The sequence below is a fragment of the Meriones unguiculatus genome (genome assembly GCF_030254825.1).
Source record: "Meriones unguiculatus strain TT.TT164.6M chromosome 13 unlocalized genomic scaffold, Bangor_MerUng_6.1 Chr13_unordered_Scaffold_34, whole genome shotgun sequence".
NCBI lineage: Eukaryota > Metazoa > Chordata > Mammalia > Rodentia > Muridae > Meriones > Meriones unguiculatus.
Genome location: NW_026843646.1, coordinates 2,609,115 through 2,633,208, shown reverse-complemented (window position 1 = coordinate 2,633,208; position 24,094 = coordinate 2,609,115).

The following is a 24,094-nucleotide window of genomic DNA, read 5'->3' as shown; positions in this document are numbered from 1 at the left end:
GAGGCGCGATTACAGAAGCGAGAAGTAGTTACAGGGTTCTGATTGGGTGGTTTGAACAAAGCCGTAGTTAAGTCACGTACCCAGAATAGGGAAGGCGGGAAGGCAGATTGTGAGTCCAGTCACGTACCCGGAACAGAGAGGTAGCTATCCCCTCAGGGAACTTACTGCTATACCACGCCTACTCTACATAGTGTTAATGATCGCTGCTTATCTTTTGGTCTTTCATTTCCCCCTTTCCTATGATCATTTGAAGACCCAATCTTGGGTCTTCCAGATATGACCCCTTGTATCTTATAGATTATTTTTTTATAATGGGATCTGGGGTCCCTTCAGGGTGGATATAGGGGTAGTAAGCCAAGGAGAACTATTACAGGATCTCTCTAGGCTTTTAGCTCAGTTGCTGCAATATTAGTGTCCATTTCAGCTAAGCAGATGTTCAAGACAATAGCTAATGCCAGGGAGCCCCTTTTGACTTAGCATTTCAGCCTGCTAGGGGGGATTTGGGCGTAGATCCGTCTTCTGGAGCTTCTTCGAGCTGACCGTTGGACCGTAGGCATCAGGGGCTAGGAAGGCTGAAATGCCAGTCAAAGGCTGGGCAATGGGGAAGTCCCAAGCATCTGGTTCGTTGATCCACCCGAAGAGGCAGGGAGCAATCATGTCAGTTTCCAGGAAGTCCAGATCTCAGCTTGCAGTCCACAGCTGATCCCGGACAGAGTTAAACAGGTGAAGATCTGCTGAGACAAATTCAGACTGGAGACAGGAGTTAAAATTTGTCTATTAAATGGGAAAGATCAGGGAAAATCTCATCTGCGATCCTTTTGAGCTATGCCAGATCCAGGTCACATCCCTGAAACTCATGTGAAATTTTAGTACACAAAAGGAAATAGACATAATTTTAAATACTCAGAAAAGTAACATATCAGCAAATCAAACATTTTGAGAGGAACAGGTAAAACTGCATCCCACTGAATGAGTATCAGTTAGCTGTTTGTTTTATAACCTTTATACACAACCTAAGTGTGTCCACAGTAACATTTTTTTTTGTGGGCATAACTGTTTGTAATTAGTCACGAATGAAGCTTGGACATTTTTATACACTCAGCATATACTTTTAGTTTTCACTTTTACTTTTACTTTTATGTTTACACTGGAAAGTTAGGCAGAAATACATTACTGGCTTTTAGTGCTAAACCCTGGATGCTTGGACTTTCCTTAACAAAGCAACTAGAAGGAATAGGTTTAGGATATTTCTGTGTCAAAATCTACCCCAGAAATGGCAGATATTAAGAATACCATTAAACAGATGTTTTTAAAATAACGAGAAGCACCTTTAGTCTATCTTCAGAAGCCAACAAAGGAAATTAAAATCTTAACCTGGTGACTGAATAATAAGCAGTTATTGCTCCATCAACTTATCAGAACTCTATTGATCAATGTCAACACTCTGAACTTTTAAAATTTTATAACATAAGCACAATAGTAGAAAAGAGGGGGGAGAAATTTAAAGTATTTCCCATTTTTAATCTGCTTTAAAATATTTTTATCTCTTTATAATTTATAATTATATACCTAAAAAAACTACTTAGACTCTCCAATCTTTTGTATTTATCAACCCTGAAACATTTTTTTAAACTAAATAATAACACTCTAGATTTTTACAACCTAAACTCCTATATTCTCAGACCTTATATAAGCTCCACTTACTTATCTTAAGACATGAGTCCTCTGAGCAAGGCAAACCTGTCTTTTTTTCTAAATAAGGTATCTAGTACTCTGTGGTTCTAGCTATTGAGCTGATCAATGAGCTAACAGTCGATCTAATTGTCTTTTCTCTAGCTGCAAAGCTACCGTAAGCTTAGCATAGCCGTCAAGGTGTTCAGAGACCTGAGAAGGATAAATTATAAGCTAAATAAATACCAAACCATGTGCCAATCAAAATGACAGGGATGACTAGTTAGCCCATTACCTAGGCAGTGTCCCTGGCTCCTGTGTTTCAGCATCCTGAACAGACGCAGTTCTGCCAGGCACATAAGATGAGAGACTGTTTCTGTGGAGAAAGAAACGAGAGAATGGCCTCACCTCACCCTCAGCAATGTGAAACATTGACTCCAGGTGTCCACAGTTTTGGCTGGGCCTTAACAGTGGGCCAGTTGAGGCAGTATTGCCCAGTGGTTAGTATACCACAATCCAGAGTTGCAGTCATCTGTCGTTGTGCCCAAATCTTCTTGGAGACCTTGGGGGACCTACTGCCAGGATTTCAGGACTTCCTGTCACAATAAGCTTACACATGTTAAAATGCCTAATTCAGATTTCTGACAAGCTTGAGGGCCAGCATATCCGAGTTACTCTGTTTTTATCATCTGCTCTAAACTGTGTCCTATAAAACAGAATGCTATGATCTCTGATTCTAGCATATATTCGAGATGCATGTCCTAGATTTAGCATGACTTTAAATCTGTTCTTTCTGAACTAAAATCAAAGCAAACCTTTTAATCAGATACAGTTTATAGAGAGGCTAGCTAATCTTGCTGCTCCTACCACTTGCATTCTCCGAACCAGCATGGCGGCTGGCCATGTGTAACCGAACTGAGCTGGAATCCCTAAACAAACATGGCAGCCAAACTACAGCTTCAAGCGCTCTCTATTGCTGAACCATCATGGCGGCTGGCCATGTGTAACTGAACTCAGCTGGAAGTCTTAAACGAATATGGCAGCCAAACTACTGCTTTACGAGCTCTCCATTGCTGAACCATCATGGCGGCTGGCCATGTGCTAGCATTAGCACAGGCTGTGACTGACAATACCAAACATGGCCATTAGGTGCTGATGATACAGCAAACACTTCAGAGCTTCCATAATCTCCCACAACCAAAAGTTCCCAGTAATCGAACAAGCTTTAGCAGCTAGAATTTTTTTCCTTAAAAGAGCATAAAAAACATTTTGTAATGAGGAATCACCAGCCTTTTAAATGAAGTATAACATTTTAAAATACAGTTTTTCTTTAAATCATATTAACTCTCTGGCTTTTTATAACACATCCACTAACCTTCTGCAACATGCTATATATACATTTAGATTTCTAGCTTTTCTTTTCTGGCTTAACCAGACATGCTTACTTTTTTGCTCTCTTTCTTGCTTTTCAGACGACATAAAAACTCTCACTAAAATCCTTTCCATTCTGCCATGATCCTGCTGAAGCCCAGAGTCTACGTACGATTTGCTTTTTATAGGCAAAGCAAAAGCAAGTTACATTACTATAAAGAGGAGTTCTGAAACTGCCAAATTTTTTTTAAAATAACTTTCCTGCATCTGATAACATAAAGGTAACAACCAAACTCTCAGGAACTTAGAACAAGCTTTAAGGAACTTGGTGAAACTTCCCCTTTTCTTTGTCTCAAGATAAAGAGGGTGTAAACATGTTTTTTTTACAAACAAAGCAGCTTATCAAACAAACAGCTCTCCATAAGATACATTTCAAAAACTGCAATTTTCTCAGTCATAGTCATACCCAAATGTCTGATAAACTTTAAACAATTTTTTAAAACCCGTTTTTGCAATATTAAAACAAAGTACCCCTTTTGTAGAAGTCACAAGGCATAAACATGATCTTTAAAATTAAAACCAGATTTTAGAACCAGAATTTACCATTGCAAGCAATTTAATTTTTAAAACCAATACCAATTTAAAATAAGCTATCCTTTTAACCTAGAAGGAGATGAGATTTGACCAAGGTTGTTTTTTTTTTTTTTTTTTTTTTTTTTTTTTTTTTTTCCCATACCAAGATGGCGGTTACATTATAAAATCACATGGTGAAGTCAAGATGGCGGCGAGACACTGAGACACTTTAGACCACGTGGCAGCCTATACAATATGCGCTTATGGATCTAATAAAGCGCATAGGCACACATTTTAAACAAATTTCGTGAGGCCTTTCAGAACAGAAAACAAAAGGTAGACAGACAAACAACACTCACTACACTTATGACAAAAATCAGGCAGACAGAAGACAATACAAACCGCGCGGTACGAGATCGGCGCCAAAGCGAACACAAAAATTCAGATGGAGACCGTGTCGGAGGTCCGGTTCCTCCATCTCCCAGATGAAGCACGTAGCCTTCTCTCAGGGGCGTCGCCCCAAAGAGTCCCACTCGGCTCGTGTTTCCAGACAGGAGGGAACCCAAGAAGGGTTACCTTTCAGACGGGGAAGCAAATGATTCCTACCAGGCACTCCTGAGACGTCTCCCAGGAGGCACGGAATAGAAGTACGAGCCCGTCGGCTCCTTCTAGTTTCCGTCTGATACAGATGACCTGGCCAAGTCCAGACCACAGGGGGACTCGAACCCCCTGGAAACGAACTCACACAAAGACAGACCGTTTAACACAACGATACACAAGACTCACAGAACAAAAAGCCGGCAGGTCTTACCTCCCGACGCTGGGTCGATGGTCCCTGGGCGGGGGTCTCAGATCTTGGTGGAACCTCCAAATGAAAGACTCCCAAGAGCCTATCTAGACGGGGAGACCCCGCTTCCCAAGGAACAGCGAGACCAGCCTTCGGATGCAAGCCGCAAGAGGTTTATTTTGATACATGGGTACCCGGGGCGACCAAGCCTATCGGAGGACTTGCGTGCCTCTCGGTTGGGGTGACGGGTTTTTATAGGGCTCGGGAGCAGGAGGCATGGTTACAGAAGCGAGAAGCATAGTTACAGGGTTCTGATTGGGTGGTTTGAACAAAGCCGTAGTTATGTCACATACCCAGAACAGGGAAGGCGGGAAGGCAGATTGTGAGCCAAGTCACGTACCCACCCAGAACTGGGAAGGCGGGAAAGAATGCAGGAAAGAATGCAGGAAAGAATGCAGCGAGGTAGCTCTCCCCTCAGGGAACTTACTGCTTTACCGTGCCTACTCTACATAGTGTTAACAATCGCTGCTTATCTTTTGGTCTCTCATTTCCCCCTTTCCTATGATCATTTGAAGACCCAATCTTGGGTCTTCCAGATATGACCCCTTGTATCTTTTAGATTTATTTTTTATAATGGGATCTGGGGTCCCTTCAGGGTGGATATAGGGGTAGTAAGCCAAGGAGAACTATTACAGGATCTCTCTAGGCTTTTAGCTCAGTTGCTGCAATATTAGTGTCCATTTCAGCTAAGCAGATGTTCAAGACAATAGCTAATGCCAGGGAGCCCCTTTTGACTTAGCATTTCAGCCTGCTAGGGGGGATTTGGGCGTAGATCCGTCTTCTGGAGCGTCTTCGAGCTGACCATTGGACCGTAGGCATCAGGGGCTAGGAAGGCTGAAATGCCAGTCAAAGGCTGGGCAATGGGGAAGTCCCAAGCATCTGGTTTGTTGATCCACCCGAAGAGGCAGGGAGCAATCATGTCAGTTTCCAGGAAGTCCAGATCTCAGCTTGCAGTCCATAGCTGATCCCGGACAGAGTTAAACAAGTGAAGATCTGCTCAGACAAATTCAGACTGGAGACAGAAGTTAAAATTTGTCTATTAAATGGGAAAGATCAGGGAAAATCTCATCTGCGATCCTTTTGAGCTATGCTGGATCCAGGTCCACTGCCCAGGAATGGCTCCACCCACTGTGGGTAGATGGGGAGGCCCCATCTCTCGAATACAACACTTAAGTTGAGTAAGCAACACCTTTTTAATAATAATATGAAACCAACAACAATAACGCAACAGTGAAAAACAGCAATTTAAAAATATACAAAATAAAGAGAATCTTTTCTCTAAGGGGAGCAGGAGCTGGGTGCAGCTCAGTCGGCAATGCTACCAACTATATGTCTACCTTGGTCAGCGAGGACAGGGGATTGGGTGCCTCCAAGTGCACCACAGTGGAGAGAAACAGTAGCTCATCTGCCAAGTCCACAAGGAACTCTGCGTCCTCTGATGCTAAAGCCGGAGGTAGCACTGGTCCAGCTTCTGGCAAGACTAGGGGTCCCACCGCCATGTGATCCAGGAGCTCAGCATCCTCTTGGGGCTGAGCATCTGCCCCCGAAGCCAGTCTCCATGTCTCCTGGGCCACCAAGGGCTCTTGCAAGGGTTGTCGTCTGTCAACCCTGTCAACTGTCTCCGCAGTTGAGACCCCAAGTAGCCCAGGATCTGAGCACAGAAAGGAGTGAGCCTTCGTCCGGGATAGGGGAGCAGCCTGAAGGCACACAGAATGGGGTGAGCTAGCCCAAGATAGCCTCTCCATGCCAGGGAAAGCACAGTCCCCTCTCCTACCCGCAGAACGGTCAAGCTGACAGACATCCTGTTCTGCTTCATTGGCCAGAGCTTCAGGACACTTCCCCTGTGGGACACGGGGCTGGAATCAGCTGCTGGCTCACCAGGCACCTCCCCTGGGTCCACACCCTCTTCCTAATCATCCTCCTCCTTCTCCTCCTCCTCGGACTTCAGCTTATCCCGGGCTTATTCATTGCCCAGAGGATCTCCCTAGATTGGCAGTCCAACTCTGCAGTGGGCTCATGGATCCTGGCATAGTCTAGCAGCCACCTCATGATGGCCAGGTCCAGGGCCCCACAGAAAAACTGGGGGAATTTCTGCAGCCACTGGGACAAGAATGATAAGATGGCCCTGTGGGTAAGAGCAGGGCAGAGGGACATGGGGTCAGGAGCCTGGCTTCACTTCAGGGCTGAGGGGCAGGGCATGGGTGTCCCCCAAGGCCCTTCCTCTCTTGTCCCTCCCTCTGCTGCTCAAAACCCAGGAGCCCTGTGGGAAACCTCTGTCCTCTACCAGCAGGCAACGTCGCAGGGACAGTCCCTAGGGAGAGAACCCCAAAAGTGAGGCTCCTGGCCATTATTGGTCCTCAACCCTGGCCACCCCAAACTATGTTCCCCTCTCACCTCCCCCTCCACCCCAAGCCCACTCATGTCTTTGTCTGCTAATCCTCCTCACAGTCGGGCCTGAAGGATTTATACCTGTGACAGTCAACGGAGGTGTCACTCCTAAGGCCCTGTGTCCCCAACCCACCCAGACATCTAGAAGGAACTATTAGAATCTTCCTAGGGAGGGGTTTGGGGGTGCTGGGGGCTCCATCCATAACAAACACTGCAGATGGGGTCCAGAATCCTTTACACAAACAGGGAAAGGACGCTCAGGGCGTGAGAAACGGTAGTGTGTGACACTCCGTGGGGAAGGGGAATGGCACCTGTTAGAGCCCCACCCCTGCCCCAATCGCCCATGCTTGGCCATGTCACTTTAAGGGGCCAGGCCTTAAAGTCTGAGTCCCAGGCTGCTGGGACTCAGACGTCCAGTTCTGTGAGGGCACAGGGTACGGGCCCTGGGAAACAGCAGGAGAAGATCTGAGGGCTGGCTAGATCCCTGGCTGGTCTGTCCAGGCTGCTGTTGCTCTCCTACTTTCTCAGGATCAGGTCCAGAACCATCCAGATGGTGGCAAACTTTGGATAAAGGGCCAGAAAGAAGTAGAGAGATACCCTGTCGTCCCTCTGCACAGCCGTGGGAAATAGGGAATCATCTGCTCCACATAGTCCATGCCATCATTGGTGAGCATGGGGATGCCATGCAGGAAGGCTCACTCCCTTTCGCTATAAGGAAGGACCAGGGCAGGAGGGAGGTCTTAAGTGTGCAAACACCGAGGGGCACCAATGACCCCTTTCCCTACACCTAAGCAGGAAGCGGACATGGTAAGTGTTCCTCAGTGTCCCAACAGGAACACTCTTCCAGGCGGCGACCATGATGGATGGGGGAAAGGGTGGACCAGAAAGCTTCCCTGCTGCAGGGCGGCCCTGGTTGCCTTGGTCTCCCAGGAGGAAACAGGCCAGAAACGTGTCAGGGTGAGCACCACGTGTCTCTAGCAGCGGCACAGGTGACCACCACTGTCTTCTCTGAGACCGGTACCTCTGGAGGTCTGGAAGCAGAACAGACTCATCTCTCCAGCTCCTCTGGACCAGCTGGCCTGTCCAGGCTGCTGTTGCTGCTGCTGGCCTCCTGTTACCTGGCAACCGGGGTTCCGAGTTCCACCCAGAACAATGCTGAGGAAGCATGGTCACTTCCCAGAGTCACCCTGCTAGAACCTTCCCCTCATGGGCTCTCCTTGCGGGCCACCAGCACAGCAGGCTCCGATGATGAAACCGTCAACCATTCCAGAGATAATTGATGGAGAAGTTGCCTCCCATCACCACTAAAGTGCTCAGAGACACAGGAGACGGTTGAAGGATGAAAAGAAATGCAACAGAAGAGAGGGATGGCTACCAGGACTGCTCAGAGGTTAGGATCACGAGATACTCTTCCAGAGTTCTATTCCTGCCACCAGTGGTGGCTCAGAGCGGGCACACTCTGCTGGCTAGCTGATTAATTAGGAGACAGTGAAATAGGAGAATACTGGTCGTGATTCTAGTCCTGGTCTCTCCCATACTAGAGAGAAAGCTTATGAATGCAACCAATGTGGTAAATCATTTTTTAATTCTCTCCTAATGCATGAAAGATTACACACTGGGAAGAATCCATATGAATGTAATCAGCGTGATAAAATTTTTACATATAACTGTCATCTCCTAATACATAAAAAGAACATACACTGGAGAGAAACTTTATGAAGGCAACCAGTGGGGTAAAATATTTTCATGTAACAGTCATCTCCTAATGCATAAAGGAACCCATACTGGAAAGAAACCATATAAATGTAAACAATGTGGTAAAGCCTTTGAATGTAATAGTAGTCTCCAAAAACATAAAAGAACACACACTGGAGAGAAACCTCATGAATATACCCATTTCAGAGTAGTCTCTGAAAACAGAAAATAACACACAGTGGAGAAAAACCTTATGAATGTACACAGTGTAGTTTCATCTTTGTACAACACAGTCATCTCCTAATACATAAAAAATGCATACTGGAGAAAAACTCTGAATATAACAAATATAAAGGCTTTCCATGTAACAGTTATCTCCTAAGACAAGAAAACATATTGGAGTGAAACCCTATGAATGTAACCAATGTGGTGAAGCCTTTGCAAGGCATAACAATCCACAAATACATAAAAGAACACGCACTGAAGAGAAATGCTGTGAACATAACCTCTCCTAAGATATGAAGAACATGTAATGGAGAGAAATCTTATGAATATAATCAATGTGGTAAAACTTTTACTCATCAGAATCATCTTCAAAGTCATGGAAGAATTCATACTGCATGGAAAGACTTTGAGTATACTTAACATTTGTATAATCTTCATCATCATGAAAAAAATTGTATTGGAGAGAAACCTTATAGATGTGTTAAAATGTGAGGCATTGCACATATCTATAGGCTTCATGGTCATAAATTTTCGTTATGGAGAAAAAAATCTCTGAATAAAGAGGAAGGCCTCTTTATTCTTCAGTCCACTCAATAGAACTCAAACACTAGTTCAATGCCAATGACAAGAACTTATTGTCATCCAGGCACTACTGCTTGATTAGGGCCACATAACAATCTTTGGAGCTCAACTGTGACACCTACACACCCACTGAGACAGAAAATTACAGAGGTTCTGAGCTTGAAGAATCAAAACTGTCTGTGCTGTCTTACGAATAATTTTTTTCCATCAATCAATGTTTAGGCATATGTGATGTCTTTATTTCATTGATAATGTCACCTGATGCAAAATGTAGATTTTGCAGTAGAACCAATCATATCCATTTGGTCTTTTGTGTTTAGAAATACATATTATGTGTTAGGAAAGATAAATTTTAGTTTGGGACAGTCATTATGTTTAGGGGAACAGAAGCCATGGTATGGAACCATCACATTTTGTGGAACAAAGGATGAATAACAAAAGCTGGTCAGCTATTGGGAAGTCTGTAGCTTTCTTATGGACTATGAACTTAAAGAGTGCTTCAGAGTGTGTAAGCAACCCAATAAAGCCTTTGCATATCACAGTAGTCTTTGAGAACCTGAAAGAATTCATTCTGAAGGAAATCTGTTAGAAGAAAAGATTTGTTAAGATCTTTGACCAACCAAATTACATTCAGTTATACGAGATTAACTGGGTGGGTAGGGGGGAGAATTTTAACAAGAGTCAATAATGTATTCATGCATTATGACATTCATCCTTATTTTGTTTTCAATTGTAAGCTCATATGGACAAATGACTATGAATTTATACATTAAGGTAACCCATTTCAATTTCACAATTCTCTTCAATGACATGAGATAAATCATCTAGTTGTAAAGTTTATGGGTTTGTATTAGTGCCTTTTCTGTGACAAAACACAATGTCTAAGCCAACTGCCAAAAGTTTTGCCTTCTGGTTTCAGAGGGATATGGGATCACTATGAAATAGACATCATAATTGTCACACATGACTGCTAAAGTAGGAAGCTTGGAGCTCACATCCCAAACCTGCAGCATGAAGCAGAGAGTGGGAACCACAAATGGTATGCAACTGAAAACTATCAAGCCCACCCCAGGTAACATATTTCCACCAGCAGGGCTGCATTTTTTAAGCACTCCCAAATGACACCACCAACTGAGAAGTATTCCTTTCTCTGACATCAAGCCTACATGATTGATGTCTGTTACATGAAGGAATTCATGATGAAGAAAATCTCTGTAGGTGCCTCAACACCTTACTTACAGGAATGAATGCTTATACTTATATTCATTAGTAAACATATATTGATTTAAAAATTTATTTTAATTTCCATTATGTGCTAACAGTGTATCTTTGTGTGTTTATGTGCTTGTGCATTCTGGTCTCCAGGAAGAATAGACTCTTTGATTTTCTTTAACCAGGGATTACAGGAAGTTGTCAAAACCTGACATAGATCCTGGAAATGAACTTGTTTTAACTACACAGCCATGTCTCTAGTACTATAAATAACTTAAGTCCTTTATATATCATCTTGATGTCAAGAAGTAGGAAAGAATTCATAGAAGAGAGCACCCATATTTGTGTAGAAGATTTGCTGTATTTGGACATAATAGATGTATTCATTTTCAAGAAAATAAACCTTTTTAAATCTGTTTTTTCATAGCCTTGGAGGAAGTAAATTATTTACCATGTTCACATGGTAATGTGAAGAGATCACCAATTGTGGTTGTGGTCTGTATTTTGAAACATTGGAGTAGGTATTGAAGTTTGTTGTATGTGTAGCATATCCTTTTACATAAGTTTATTAGGTCATTCTGATATTCTTTCTGTGGCTGCTGTTCATCTTTTAATGCATTTAAATTTGGTGATAGGTATTTTTCTGCTGCAATGTATAGAATGGGATCATCTATTTGGTCCATTGTTTATTAATATCAGGCAATGTGTGATCATACTCTTCAAGGAAGGGTCTCTGAGAAAGCATGATGCTTTTGATTTTCATGTTTTTACAAATTCCTTTGAAATGTTTGTTTTCAAGCCTTGCTAGGATGTCAGTAATTAGTCAAGGCTACATTTGAAATTTTGATTCTCATGTGCCAACCTTCAGAGTACAAATGTATTGGTATATGTTCCCCCAAAGTGTTTTGTTTTGTCAACATATTTTTGTCAATGTATTAAAAACGTTAATGTTAAAATGCTTAATTGTATGTATGTATGTATGTATGTATGTATGTATGTATGTATATATTGTTTGAAGTTCCGGCTTCCTCATGTTCCCTTATTTACTATATGGCACATCATCTTTACATACTGCCTTCTAAGAGAATTATTGAGAGGTGCTAGATAATGTAACAACAATGAGGTTTATTTTTAAAAAGCTTGTGGTGTGTGTGTAATGTGACTGTAGTCCATGACAGATATGTGAAGAGTGTACAATTCTTATATGATGGTCTTATAAGTGTACCATTCTTATATGATGGTCAAGGTCATGTTGTCAACTTTGCAAACCACAAACATTCCCCATTGATGTAATCCATACTCAAATAAAGTTAGTTGAAACATTACATTAGTAAAATACTGTCTTATATTCTGAGTATAAACATATTGTCATCTAAGGATTGGAGAAAATGAAATGATTTGAATAAAATGCTGTTTGCAAATGAAAATGATTTACTGCCTTTGTGTTTTGGAATTTGTTAGTTCATTCTTAGGAGTAAAGAGTTGTTCATAACTCTTTCAGAGAACTACAAGTGAATGTCAGAAAATTGTCTCAGTGGGTAAAGTTGGTTAGGGTTATGCATGATGATTTGAGTTCAATCTATGGGTAGCCCATATTACTCCTAGAGAGTTTTCTAACATTTCTATACTTGTGTATGCAAACTCACACGCCAGCGCATACATAAATAATTTTTAAACCCAAATAAGGGCCAGTGTGGTCGCTCAGCAAAATGTTCTTTAGATTTCCTGTTTAGAACTCACATATGGGGTGTCTATAATAAACAGCAATAAGTTGTTCTCTCGCTGGCACATACACACCATGACATAGGTGTATACATACAAACACACTCAAATCAAACATATTTAAGTGGATAAAATTAACAAAGTAAAGGGAAGAATTCACTTATTGAAAACAGTAGAAATTATTTGGGAATATAAATAACTAGAATTTGAAGAATTATTATTGTTTATGAAAAGCATAATGGTTCCTTTGTACATCTCATTTTATTCTTTCATTCCTTAATTCAAGGTTAGGTCATTTTAAAAACACATCTCATCTGAGGCTCAGAGGTGCATCCCTATCATCTTAGACCTGGGAGTTAGTGGCAAGCCCCTCTCTTTGAGGTTGAGGCGAGCTTGGTCCACAGAGTGAATTATTTTGTTTGTTTCTTTATTTGGTTTGGAGAGAGAAATTGCTTGTGCATTCTTGGCTGTCCTGGACTCACTTAGTAGACCAGGCTAGGCTTAAATTCAGAGATCTGCCTGCCTCTTGCTCCCTGAGTGCTGGGATTACAGGTGTTTGCCTCCATACCCTGCCCCACAGATTGAGTTCTAAAAGAGCCATGACTATGTGGACATGTCCTGTCTCCAAATGATTCAAAAAATGTAGACTATATCTCAAATTATGGATTTTTTCCAATGTAATTGACTGGTTTTCACAAAGCCTTTTGTTACATTTACTCACATCAAGAGAAATGCGGTAACAATGAAAATAAGAAGCAATGTGAAGAGTCCATTTATACAGCTGTAGAAATCCAATGAGTCCTTCCTCAGGCATTTATCAGGGACATCATCACCTTCAAGTGTTGGGAGATGGAAGGGGTAATGCATATATTCATCCCCTGCATTATAATGGCACCAGGGGGAACTAGAAGGTTAGTGGTACTGCTCCTTTATAAACCCAGTTTAATTCCTAACACTCACATCAAATGGCTCAGAACTACCTGTGTTTCTAAGTTGAGGATATAAGATGTAGTCTTCTGGTGTCCTAGAAGACAAGACAATGAAAATGGTGAAAAAGATACATGCACATGTGATTCCCTAATGTAAAACATATTTTCTTCACATGTATGTTATTTTTTCTTTAAAAATTAAACGTGATTTAATTTAGGTGCATAAGATATGCCAGTGTGTTTACCATGTACATGCTTGGTATCAGTGGAGGCCAGAGAGAATGTCTATTCCCCCATGACTGTAGTTGTGAAATATCTCTTACGTAGGCCATGTGGTTGTGCAGCCAGTGCTCATAGGTGCTGAGGCATCTATTCAGCTCTAGGAACATATCATTAATAACAGTAATGTCTATCTTTAGTGCTATGGTGATTTTTTTTTGTTTTTTGTTTTTTTTTGGATGCAGCAGAAATATGGATCCTTTCTTTGTATCCATTCTGTTAACCTGTGTCTTATTTTAGGGAATTGATGGTGAGAGATATTAATGAGGTGAAAGCCTCATTTAAAGAAGCTAACTGTAACACCAGGTGAGAACCTCATTTCTACCTTCCACAGTGACACCAGATGCCTGGCCTAGAGCACAGGCCTTGAGCTTGAACTAGCCTACTCCTTTGAACTCTCTCATTGGTTCTAGAGAGAAATGGTACCTATGGTCTCAGGGACCCTCTTTTCTTTGTTCAGAAGCTGAGAGCCAGTTCCCAAACCACCACTGGATAAAAATCAACACTAAGTGTTTTGTGAGAATACAAAGATATTAAAAAAGAAATTAAGTAATTAACACTAATAAAAATGAGTTCATGTGGTATTTTGTGCTGCATAAAATTCTCAAATCTTTTAGTCAGCTAAATTATGATGAACTTTGTTTGTTTTTAGCTTTGGTTCTCCTGGAACTCACTGTGTAGACCAGACCAGCCCCAAACTCACAAAGAATTCTCTGCCTCTGTCTCCAGAGTGCTGGGATTAAAGGCAAGAGCCAACCACCATCCAGATAATTCTGATCAATTTTAAGGTTAACTATATGACAGTTAATTGCATTAAACTGTTATTAATATTTAAATTATTTTCTTTTGAATTATGTGTTTGTATAAGTAGAGGAAGACAGCCAACATTATCCTATATACTTACAAGTTTATATGTGCATACATGTATGACACACATAAACACAAACATACATATATGTATATATATAACATGCATGTTCACACAGATTATATTTCTGTATGATTACTCAGTTTCATTAATGAAGTAGTATTTTTTAAAACATGCGTTCAAAGATTATGATACACATGCCTGTAATATCAACATATGAAAGAGTCAGAGAATAAGGAGCTCAGAATGTCTTCAGCTTTTTATGAAGTTACATGATCATCTGCCTCTAGTAAAAAAAGGAAGCATTTATAGGTTGATTTTAAAGATTTCTTTTTACGTTTATTTTATTTTTAATTAAGTATATTTGTAGTGGACTTCGTGGACGATTGTGCACAGTAAGTGCAGGTATCCCTGGAGGCCAGAAGATAATTTCAGACTCCCTGAAGGTTAAGTTAAAGGAGCTTGTGACCTGACTGGTGTATGGAGAAGGAAGTGAACTTTGCTACCCTAGAGCAAAGGCTCATTTATTTGTTAAGAGCCCTTGTTGCTCTTGAGGACCTGAGTTTGAATGTGAAAAGCTTAAAAGCTCTGCCAACAAAAGATCTCCACTTTCAGTTGTTAATTACACCCTAATTGCAGGCTGATTGTCTCTTCTTTGGTTGGAAGTACCCTGATGCTTCAGGTTGCAGCCCTCCCAGTCTGGATAGCCATTCTGAGCTGGACATTGAGGTGCAGGACTCCCGATCCCCACCAGAGCCTAACTATATCTGTAGAGTGCCTTTAGACAAAGATGCCAACCACAGCATTTGATACATGGCCTTGGACACAGATCCTATCTAACTCTCCATTCCCTTCACCTAAAGGATAATTAGGTATTGTGTTCTTGTTCCTATGATAGGAGTGTGCTGTTTAATGCAAATCAAGCATCTTAGAAGTGACTAATTTTAAATAATTATCCAACCTATCCTTGGAGCACCCCAATTCCAAGGAGTATATAGCTTTTATTTTCTGGAATTAAAATTGAACTTGCTTTCTACAGGGGTTCCCAGAATGGCCAATCTCTGTCATACTTGCTAGCCTTCCAAGCTTTACACCCAATCTTATCTCACTCCTGCCTTCCTGGGTTTGTGGGAAACAGCCTCCAAGGCATGGGGAGAACCACCTTATCTCTGTAATGCTTGTAAACCTTGGGATCAAAAGTTTCAAACATCATAGCATTTCATATTTCAGATGTTTCTGGATGTGAGATGCCCAATCAACCAGTGACTTGGAGGTGGGACTCTGTGAAATGTGTTACACCTGATGTTTATTTCACAGTGATGTTGCAGGCATGCTTCAGGGTACAGAATCTTTTGATCCAAGCACAGTGGTGGATGGAGAAGAAAGAAGAGCAGAAATTTTAGTGCAGCCTGGGTAACTGCCCTTCCTCACAGAAAAGATAGAAGATATAAAGAAAAAAAAAGAAAAAAATAGAATCTTCTTTGTTACCTTTCTCTTCCTTGTGGGCTCATTTGATAATCATTACTCAATGGAGACCATTCTGCTATCTAAAGTTTGTATTTCCTGAGATGTAGGTTTCAAACCTGGGACAAATGGGAGAGGTAACTATTTAACATATTAAAACCGTTCTAGCTGCCAATTTTCTCTCAGAAATCCCTCAGGCCTTACAAAGTGTAATATGGTTCTCTTGGATGACATCCCCCACTCTCTACCCTGAATTTTTCTGCCCAGGGTGTCTGGGCTAACCTCTCTTTCCCATATCAACTTGTAGATGGTTTAGCAAGGTCAGATAAGATGTTTTTAATAGCCCTAATGTAAATAATTTTAGAAGACCATGTGAAGTTAAGAAAAGTACACTCTTAATAGTAAAGCCAGGAACTCTTTAAGGTTGATGAGCAGAAACAAAAGCCCCAGGCAGCACTTACTGCCTGGGCACTCTCCAGCTGGGCCTGTAACTGAGACAGTAATTGATTTCCTAATATTTGTTTTTGCCCTCAGCTTTTTGATATGATTTAATAAAAGTTATTAATGAGCAGGTACAAACCCCTTCAATATTTAAAGTAGAGGTGGCTCATTGTTTTTTTACATATAAAAGTTTAGATTTGTGATACTTCTAAGACTTGTGTAAGATTATTTTTTTATTATAATTGATTCTTAGTTACCCCAAATTTCAGCTTGCCAATAAAGAAAACCTGGCTGAGAAGTTACATTTCTTGGGCATCTTGTTAATTGATCACAAGTTAGTTACTTACAAGTGTATATCAGGTCTTGGGAAAAACTTGTTTTTCATATTTGTTTTTCATCTGTAATACGTAAAACATTTGATTATGTGAAGGTATTGGAGGCTTTGTGGTTTTGTTGCATATATTCATTGTACTCATTCACTGAAAGAAAAATAGAATGTAACCACATTGTGTGTTTAGTACTGCTTGAAAGATTTTACTGGGATTGATAAGGTGTGGTGAAAAGAGTAAAAGTGTGGTTTGAACTGGCACTCAGGGTCTTGTTCAATCCACCAAGATGTACGTATGTAGGATGGTTTGGACCTCACTCTTTGGAGTTTGTTTCATCCACAAAGATGTATGTATATGTATATATGTAAGGTTGGGATAGAACTTGCTCTTTTGTGTTTGTTCCATCCATCATGATATATGTATATGTAAGTAAGGTGGTTTGGCACTTACTCTTAGGAGTTTCTTCTATCACCAAGTTGTATATATGTAGGATGGATTGAATCTCGCTCTCTGGAGTTTGCTTCATCTACCCAATATGAGAATGTGTTTATATATATGTATGTATGCAGGCATGAATGTATGTATGTATGCATGTGATTGTGTACAGTAAAAGAAGCCTGTAAGAGAAGGTAAATAAAGAGAAGCTTAAATAAAGAGAAGAATCTTTTTGAAACCTACCTGCTGGAGTCTGTCGTACTTCATCTTTAAGAATAAGTGTGCGTGTGTGTGTGTGTGTGTGTGTGTGTGTGTGTGTGTTCCTGAGGGCTACATCTGATCAGGGGTTTTAGGGTTTCTCCATGCATGGTTATTGGTTACAGTATCAATCTCTGCAAGGGTCCCAGGGTCCAGTATTTTGAGGTCTGTTTGTCTCTTTTTGGATCTCCTTTCCCCTCTAGGTCTTTCTTTCTCCCCATTCTTATATAAAATTTCATGTATTCTGCCCCAAATTTGACTATGAGTCTCAGCCTCTGCTTTGACACTTCGATCAGTGGATTCTTTCAGAGTTCATCTGTGGTAGGCTCCTGTCCTATTCCCTGTCTTCTCTTGCTTTGGATATCTATCGCATTTGCCATTCTGAATGAGGTTTGAGCATCATCCCTAGAGTCTTCCCTGTTTTCCAGCTTCTGCAGGAGTATAGATCTCAGTATGTTTATTCTCTATGTCTAATAATCACTTCTGAGTGAGTATATACCAAGTGTGTCTTTGTGCTTCTGTATTATCTCACTCAAGATGATCTTATCTAGTTCCCACAATTTGCCTGCCAGAAAACTTCTTCAGCTGATAAACACCTTCAGCAAAGTGGCTGCATACAAATGTTACTCAAAAACATCAGCAGTCCTCTTTAATACAAAAGACAAAATGGCTGAGAACAAAACAACACCCTTTACAATATCCACAAATAACATAAAGTACCTTGGTGTGACTCTTACCAAGCGAGTGAAAGACCTGTATGAGAAAAAAAATCCTATTGGATCTTAAAGCTCCTCAGTCCCCACTCTTTCATCTTTTAACCTGCCTGGTAGGAATAAAAATATTTTAAAGACACATTTATATCTCTTTCTTAGGTGAACATCTCGTGAAACTGTGAACTCCATGAAATTCTAATTTCCCTTTAAGTCTCTTTCTATGAAAAGGCTGATTCCTTTAGATGAGATTTTGTTTGCTAAGTAAACAGTATTTCAATGTCTGAATACCTTGTGGGAGAAAAAGAAGCTGAGAATGAAAGAGGGATTTAAGGATGGGAAAAATTTATTATATGGCTTGGTTAGATTACTTAGTGCTGTGTATCTTGCCTTCCATCTAAAATTGTTAGGACCTCAAGGATGAATTAGTTACCTTATAACTTCATCACTGGTCAAAATTATGGAATAAATATGGTAATATGTTTTCAGTTTTCATTTTACTTTTTGTCATTGTTTTCTCTTTTTTTTTTTAAAGAATAGTCCCACTATTTATCTCTGGCTGTCCTGAAACTCAGTATATATCCTCGATATACCCACCTTCCCTCCAGAGTGCCTGCATTATAAGAGACATGTCACGGCTTGGTAATTCAGTTTTTCTTTAATTGGCTTATTGAGGATGAGTGGCTGGGCCTGACTGGTTATGGCAGTTAGGACATGAGCTGTGTTCCTAACTCCAGTAACAGAAGAAGACTCCCATCTAATGCAGCCCTCCTGGTTAAGTGTAACTGCTCATCTTACTCATCACATCATTCTATTACATCACTAAATGAAGTTGAAGCCACCTCAGCCAGGTATGGTGACACAGGCCTGTAATCCTGGTGCTTAGAAAGAGGAGGCAGGAATTTCAAGGTTTCAAGTTCACCCATGGAGTGAATGATAAGTGGTATAGTAGGAGATCTTCAGAACAAAGAAAGGCAATTAGTAGCCCAGGCCAAAGTCCATAGTCTTCCCTGCAGCTACAGAAATTCAGAGCCATGGCACTAGCAATTGTTTGCTGAGCTATTTACCACCTTGGCTTTTCTAATGTTTCTTTTTCAAGGCAGCTTAGGTCACTTCAGGGTCTGATTCCTGTTAGTCATTAATGAATGCAACTCTCCTGCAAGTGGAGAAATTAGCCTCAGGCAGGGATGAACTCCCTCATTACATATCCAATGGAAAGTCTTCAGCCATGAAACCATATACACAATATCAACAGAAATGGATTAATGTTTAGTTCATATATTTGGACATAATTGCTCACATACTTATAAGGAAAAATTGGAATGGATGAATTTGGGAAGGGATGAAGAAAGGACATGGAAAGGGGAAATTGATGTAATGTATTTTAATTAACGTACAATAATAAATACACCAACAGAAATGTACTCAGCAGGTATTGTTTATATATTTATACAAACTTACATACTTAATAGGAAAAATTGAAATGAAGTATATGGTAAGGGATGGAAAAAGGACATTTAAAGGAGGAAATTATGTAGCGTACTTTAATTAACATATACAAAAATAAATTTTAAATTAAAATTGCCTAGAAAGATGACATAGCAATGAAAAGTACTGGGTCGTGTTACAAAAGATATAGGTTCCAATTCAAAAAGAAGCTCCTAGCTAAAACAGCTTCTTGAATTCATTCCCAATGAATCAGATGCCCGCTTCTGGCTTCTGCCTATACTATACACAGTTACATGGAGAAAAACTTCCATATATGCATACATAAAATATAAATAAACCTTATGAAATGAAATCTCCTGTTATGATGTCATAGCCCTGAGATAGACTGCAGCCAGAGGTAGTTGAAATGAACTCCTTCTGGTCCTGCATAGAAGCAGCTGTGTCTCTCCTCTGAGCCTGCCTTCTCAGAGACAAAAGCTGTCTTACTCTGAAGTAAGAGTAGCTCACCATATCTGTTCATCTATGAACTGCAAACACAGTGCTTACAGGTAACTTTTCCTTGATGTTTTCTGTATTTGTGTTCTCTTTTCTTTGTATGTGTGAGCATTGTGGCATCGATTAACTCTTCAGGTCTATCTTTCAGGGTATACATTTTGATCCAGAAGACAGATTTGCTCTGTAAGTATCCCAGTACTTTAAGGGTGAGACTTGCAGTCTAGCGTTTTAACAATTGAAATTGTTCAAAGTAAAACATGGGTCCTGAACTTAGAAGAGATTTAAGGTTGACAGGACCTGTGGAATGCAAAAATCTGTTTTAGACTGCTCCCCTTTAAGTAGTAGTCAGAGATGAATGCATGCTACCATTTAAGATATTTTTATTCAATAATCTCTTAAGTGTATGGAGTAATTTCTCAGTATAAAGGTTATTAATTCTAGAATATGGTGGATGTGGAGGTCTTCTCCATCTTGACCTGCAGTGCAGGACTTCTGGGGTGCATTTTTTTCCCAAAGTGTTACATTATTCTCTTAAGACTGGGTAAGAACACTTTGAGATGTTTTAAAAACAAAAGACAATATATTAAATAATTGATTATTTTCATGAATTCACAGTCTCTCTAATAAAGCACATTAGTATAATAAAATTAAACTATTTACCTACTTTTTAGTAATTTTTCTTGAAATGTATATTTAATCAAAAATAAGAGCCCCTTACTTTGTCTCACAATCACAGACGTTCTATGTCAGAATAGATGCTACTGCTGAAAACACATTTTAGGAAGTTTAGGCTATTAATTATTAATTTGTGGGCAATATAAATATTCAAAATTTAATTACATGCTAGTAATAATTATATATAAGATATGAACTAAATACTTGTTCCCCTTGTTCTTTTTCAGAGTATAACACAACATTTTGTGTTATTTGAGATTCTTCTATGGAACAGAAAAATAACAGGATCTCTGAAAAACAAGGGGGGGAGGGCAGCTTTTAAAAAGGTTGAGCCATTCCAGAAATCAGTGTAGAGATTTCTCTTAAATGAAACAAAAATAAAGCTGCCTCATGAACCTGCTCTCTTATTTCTTGACATGTGCACAAAGGATTTAACATCCCACTCCAGATATACTTGCTCAGTCACCTTAATTGCTAGTCTCTTCAGAATAAGTATGAAATGAAAACTTACAAATATCTTTTAAATGGATAAGGAAAATGTCATACAAATAAATCAATCGAACTAGAAAAAAATATTGGTTTTGGTTACCCAGAACCAAAAAAGTCAAAGATCACTTGTTCTCTCTACTCTGAGGCATCTACTTCCAAGTCTTCAGCTGTGAGTATTCACCATGGAATAACTGTAGAAACAAAGAAGCATGGTAGACAATCAATACAGTGGCAGGGTAAAATTGATCTGATTGGGATAATGTGGGGGAGGTACTCTAAATATGAAGGTGGATTATTATAAAATAAGTGGGAGAACATCCAGTAAACATATGTGAGAGTCTTAAGCAATCATACTCTGAGTTATCTACATAAAAATAAATATAATACAAATAAGTCCATGCATGAATATAAACATGGTGTTTACATAGAAAATATACAATGCTCACTTTAATAAACTAGCATAATATCTACCTAATATTTTCATTATATCTATATAGAAGCATAGTTCACCAGTGACTAAAAAATTTTTTTGTTTTGTTTTTGCCAAAACAATCATGAGAGAAAACCAAAACCAATTAAAAGACAAAATTTTGGAAAGCATATCTGATACAAAAGAATCCCCACATTAAATGCTCAGAGAACATGCAAAAAAAGGTTGTGAAAACATTGTTCAAGATAGAGGATCAGAGTAGGATCTGGGACTATGTGTCCTTTTAATGACAGAAACTACACTCAAAAGACTTGCCAATATACTTGCATGAACATGAACTGAAGTGCTCCAGGAAGAAATCATAGTCCTCAAACCTATGCAAAGACATATATGGAACAAATAAAGCTGAGCATGGGAGAAATATTCTTCCTAATAAAGAGCATAACAATCAGTTAGTTATCAAGCACCAAAAAGTCACCCTGAAAACATATAGAGGTCACATTGAAAGACTGACCAAATTATATTTAGAACTCTATATGCATACATATGTGTGCTTAATAATGAAATTAATGAAAAAGACCATGAATGTGTTTTTTTCTTCCAAAATATATTAATTCATTTATAATTTCTATATTGTAACATTCTTCTTTCTCCTTTTTCATTTATTTATTTTTTATTTATTACAATTTATTCACTTTGTATTCCAGCTGTAGATCCATCCCTCGTCCCCTCCCAATCCCACCATCTCTCCATATTCTCCATCCATGCCCCGCCTGAAGTCCACTGAATGGGGAGGTCATCCTTACCTTCCATCTGATCCTAGCTTATAAAGTCTCATCAAGACTGGCTGCATTGTCTTCCTTTTTGTTCTGTAAGGCTGACCTTCCTCAAGGGGAAGTGATCAAATAGCCTGCCACTGAATTCTTGTCAGAAACAGCCTGTTTCCCTTACTAGGAAACCCACTTTGATACTTCCATGGGCTATATCTGAGCAGAGGTTCTATGTTATCTCTATTCATGGTCCTTTGATGGAATATCAGTCTCAGAAAAGACCTCTAGGCCCAGGTTTTTTTTTTTTTGGCTCTGTTGATTTTCTTGTGGAGATCCTATCCCTTCTAGATCTTTCTATCTCCCTCATCTTCCATAAGGTTTACTGCACTCTGCCCAAAGTTTGGGTATGAGTCTCAGTATCTCTTTTGAAACCCTTGTGGGTAGAGTCTTTCAGAGGACTCCTGTGGAAGGCTCCTGTCCTGTTCCTTGTCTTCTCCCACCTCCAATGTCTGTCTTGTTTGCCCTTCTGATTGAGGCCTCAGCCTCTTTCCAGGGTCCTACTTGTTGGATATATGCTCAGGAGGAAAACTGCTATCCTAACAAAAGTAATCTACAGATCCAAAGCAATTCCCATCAAAATACCAACACAATTCCACAGACCTTGAAAGAACTATTCTCAACTTCATATGGAAAAACAAAAAAAAAAAAATCAGAATTGCTAAAACAATCCTGTGTAAAAATAGATTGTCTGGAGGTATTTCCATCTCAGATCTCAAACTGTACTACATAGCAACAATAATAAAAACTCCATGGTACTGGCAAAGAAGCTGACTGGTAGATCAATGGAATCAAACAGAAGACCAAACAATAAATCCCCAAACTTACAGATACTTGAATTTTGACAAAGAAACCCAAACCATACAATGGAAAAAAGAGCATCTTCCAAAAATGGTATTGGACTATCTGGATGTCTACATGTAGAAAACAAATAGATCCATATTTATCACCGTGCACAAAACTAAAGTCCACGTGGATCAAAACCCTTAAAATAAAACCAGACCACTAAAAACAAAACAAAACAAACAAAAAAAAAAACTTTAGAAGTAAAAGTGGGGAAGAGCCTTGAACTCATTGGCACAGGAGACAACATCTTGAGAAGACCATGAATTTGATAGAGAGACAGGAGGGGAGTTTGGGAATGGTTGGAGAGAGGAAAATATTGTAATTTTATTATATCTCAAAATTCAACTATATTAGCTCAGTCATGATTTTTAAGTGAATAACTATTCAGTAGTTTAAAAATTAAAATATGCAGACAACCTACAAAATGTTGTCTTTGTAATCAAGACACAGAGTGCTAAAACTTTGCATATTCCATCTCTCTTCTATGGTTCATAGCTCCAAATTTGAGTAGATTTGTACTCAGATGTGAGTCTGTATCCTGCAGTAACTGAAAAAACCAGAAATGTAAAAAGGAACAATTTCTACAGTAAGAATGTAATTGGTGTGTGAGCAGTAGGATATAGAAGCTTATAAGTGATTCGGAAGAGGAAATGGAGATAGTTAAGCGAATGTCCTTGTTGTATGGTTGAGCATCTTTTGGATATATGCCCAGAAGTGGTATAGATGGGTCTTGAGATAGTACTAGTCTCTATTTTCTGAGAAAGTGACAGATTGATTTACAAAATGTTTGTACAAGTTTGCACTCTCCAGCAAAAATGAGAAGGGTTTTCCCTTTTCCACATCCTCTCCAGCATGTGTTGTCACATGTTGAGTTTTTGATCTTA